General features: G+C 36.5%; 1 pseudogene; it reads left to right on the forward strand.

Moving 5' to 3' along the window:
* Positions 1–1,700: 1,700 nt before the first annotated feature.
* On the forward strand, positions 1,701–2,435 carry LOC132015420 (large ribosomal subunit protein uL30-like; annotated as a pseudogene).
* Positions 2,436–4,105: the final 1,670 nt, after the last annotated feature.

Genomic DNA, 4,105 nt, shown 5'->3' on the forward strand with positions numbered 1-4,105 from the left:
ACCTAATTGATTGTCAGGGATATCACTTCTAACTCCCAAGACAGGTGTTGTAACACAATGGTTAGAAAATCTACAGCACATTATAATCAGTTATTCTGAAATGATCTTAATGTTGTATCAACACAAATAAGCTGTTTAAATTCCTGTTTTAGCAGCATCTGTTGCTGGCAGATTTAACACCTGATTGTCAGATCAGGATTTCTAAATCCTTTCATCCAGAAAATACTAAAAGAATAGTTAAAACATGTGACAAACCTTTATCTTTAGAGTTCAGGATTAATTTGGAGAAGTCGTCATTTTCCTCCCTTTTTTAGCTTGTCTCTTAAATGAAGCAGAAGCACATTGTGGTTACTTTCAGTCAGGGAGATATATTAAAAGTAAATATAGAGAAACAAGGAAAATCACACACTCTAGAAACATGTATTACTGCTGGGGGGAATTAACAGTTTCCCCAGGTGTCCAAGAGCAGCTGTGGTCTCCTTGTTGAAGAATGTGACTATTAAAGATGCATGACTATGTCTCTTGATTCTAATGCTTATCCAGTACATCTGTTAGCATATGCATCACTCCCAACCACAGGTGCTCTTTCTGTCTCACAGTCATGCTCCCAAGAGAGAGAGAGAGAGAGACACTCTGACAGTTGGGCAGCCTTCCCATATTAAAACATGGCATAATTTTTATGAGCCCATGACTGTTTACATATGGCTGCTCATGGGCACAAATCTATTCCTGCTTTAAGTGAGCACTATCACAAAGGGAGGGTCCCATCATTAGCTTTCCTTGAAAATATGGGAGTTGCAGGCATTGTGAACCTAGTCCCCTTTCAATGCTTCTCAAGAACTAACTATGAAGGATCTACTTCCAACTGATACATAGCCTACCACGGTCTCATGGGTGCCAACAAAATATAAGAGATTCCTGAGTCAAAGACAATGGCCAGCTTATTATTTACAGTAGTAGCAGTAGGCAAAGCATCATCATTTTGTACCACTTTGCCAAGCCACAATTCCCAGAGAGCACCAGGAAAAGTGCAAGGTGATACATGCAGGAGAGGAATCTCAAGCTTAGGGAGCCTGAATCTCTTTAAATGGACTGTAAGCTATCCTGAACTTTTCCCCAGAAGGAGACATGCATCATCTTTATTATACTCGCTGTGGTTTGAATACATGTCCTCCCCCAATTCATATGTCAAAAACCCTAATGTCCAATATGATGATATCAAGAGATGGGGCTTTTGGGAGACACTTAGGTTAGGAGGGTAGAGGCCATTATAAGAGACACCCCACAGAGATCACTCACTCCTTTCACCTCGTGAGGATACAATGAGAAGACTGTGGCATACAAGAGGGCCATCACCAGACCTCAAAAGCACCCTGGTCTTAGACTTCTAGCCTCCAGAACTTTGAGAAATACATTTCTGTTGTTCATAAGCCGGCCTGTCTATAGTATTGTAACAGCCTGAACAGACTGAGAAAATGGTGGAGAGCAAACAAAGATGAACTTTGCTCCAGAGAGTAGTTCCAACGTTGTTCCCTAGACAAACATCTCTGAAGGACAGTTCAGCGAAAAAGTCAAGCAGTGCCATTGCTTGCAAGAAACAGAGAAACACAAGAGAATTGTCTCCCAGAAGACTCCAGCTCAAAAAACGCTCAGAATGATTTATATGAAGAGATATAATTAGCTCTTTTCTGGCTAGAACCATGGAGAGTGCAGATGAAAAGAAAAAGAAGGTTCCTACTGTGCCAGAAACCCTTAAGAAGGGGTGAAGGAATTTCACGGAGTTGAAGATCAAATGTCTGAGAAAGAAATTGTTCAAAAGATGCTTCAAAAGGCAAGGAGGAAGCTTATCTATGAAAAAGCTCAGCATTACCACAAGGAACAGAACTAAGACTGGAATAACGAGGATAGCAAGAAAATCTGGCAACTTCTACATACCTGCAGAACCTAATAAATTAGCATTTGTCTTCATGATCAGAGGTATCAATGGTGTGAACCCAAAGATTCAGAAGGTGTTGCAGCTTCTTCGCCTTCACCAGATCTTCAATGACAGCTCTGTTAAGCTCCACAAGACTTTAGTTAACATGCTAAAGATTGTGGAACCTTATATAAGATGGGGGGACCCAAACCTGAAGTCAGTGAATGAATTGATCTACAAGCGTGGTTATGGCAAAATCAACCAGAAGTGAATTGCCCTGACAGATAACACATTAATTGCCCAATCTCTTGGTAAATATGGCATTATCTGCATGGAGGATCTGATTCACAAAATCTATACTGTTAGAAAATGTTTCAAAGAAGCAAATAACTTTTTATGGTCCTTCAAATTATCTTCTCCATGAGGAGGAATGAAGAAAAAGACCACCCATTTTGTAGAAGGTAGAGATGCTGGCAACAAAGAAGACTAGATTAATAGACTTATTAGAAGGATGAATTAAGGTATCTACCATGATTATTTTTATAATCTGGTCAGTAATAAAGAACTACTCTCAAATGGAAAAAAAAGATATAATTAAACAAAATAACATTGCAAACATGAAATATTTGAGTTGCATGTGAAAATTGAAAACATCAAGTGTGAACTCTTATCATTCATAGTCACCTCTTCCCATTCCAAGATCTCTACCAGATTCTGCCTTAAACTCGTTGCTTCTTCTTAGTGGCTTTATGATAAAACATTGAGAAAATTGACAAATATCTTTCAAACAGCCAGGGTCTCCATAGATATAAAGCATTTCCTGTTCATCTTAGCACCAGAATTTCTTCTTCTTCTTCTTCTTCTTCTTCTTTTTTGTAAAATACAAGGAGATATGAACAAAAGTTTTCCTGTTCTCAAAAACAGAGAACTCACTATAAGATCTCACTAATCCAACTATCAGCTACTATTTTCCTTCTAGTTAAACCTGTTTTCATGGCTAACAATGGATATCTGAGGGAAAGAATAAATTAACTTCCAGAAAGTAGCAGAGTATCATTAAGGTATTTTTGTTTTGTTTTTGTTTTATTGTTTTTGTTATTGTTTGTTTGTTTTGTTTTGATTTTTCTTACATAAACATGTATATTATATATTTCTGAATGCAAAACAGTAGTTGATTATGACAGAGACTCTATGCCTCTCAGATGCCTACTTTTCTTTTCTTTCTTTGTAATGATAGTCAACTAATTCAGACAATTAATATAATCATTCACAAGATTATATCTAGATATAGCTTTTATCTAGATATAGCCATGGAACTAAGGTCTACCAAAATTGACAAGGTTGTAAACAGATGTTTTGGAAGTAAAGTGGGGAAAACTCCATGAAGGTTCAAGCTGATTCTTCATAGAGATGTGCTCTTTTTGTCTTTTCCCTCTACTTCTTACTGCTGCTTAAAATCTGAAAGCAATGGAGCTATAGAAGTCCCTGCTAAGAACTATGGACCAGGTTAGAAGCATCCTGAGTCTCCAAAGCCTTCCTGAAAATATTATACGAGCCTCCATACCCTCTATCTCAAAATTTCTAATACATGAGACTAAAACAAACAAACATCCCAACTGTGTTTAAGCCATTATGTTTTTTCTTATGGGGGTGGGGGATGAGATAAGTTTTATTCTTTGCAGCCCAAATAATTGCTAACCATGTAGTGATTTTTATAGAAAATCTGGAAAGTATATTTAAAAATACAAGAAAAACAAAGCCATCTCATATTCTTGTTTTAGTGGCAAAATTTATCCAGATTATCAACATGGTAGAAATAGTAAATCTAAACCACCTCTAGTATGAGAAAACAAGCATTTTGTATTTAGAATTTTACCTCAAAAATTTATTGTTAGCTTCCTTTTTAAACATAACACATTCTTGGTTTTAGCAATTTAGGATCTAATTTCAGCTGTTGAAGTCTTCAGTAATGTCCATGAGTTAGAAATATTACACCTGAGATTTTCACTAGGTCTCAGGGTTTTGGTGGTGTATCTAATGCCTTTCATTCATGTCTATTTTATTATTCATATAATGTAGGCACATAATACATTTAAATGGTGCAAAATATATAAAATAAAAAGCTCCCTTCTTTTTCATTAAGTCCCTTCATTAAGCCCTTTTTCTTTTTTTATCAAACTATAAATGATA

This window comes from Mustela nigripes, chromosome 1, assembly GCF_022355385.1.
Source record: "Mustela nigripes isolate SB6536 chromosome 1, MUSNIG.SB6536, whole genome shotgun sequence".
Classification (NCBI taxonomy): domain Eukaryota; kingdom Metazoa; phylum Chordata; class Mammalia; order Carnivora; family Mustelidae; genus Mustela; species Mustela nigripes.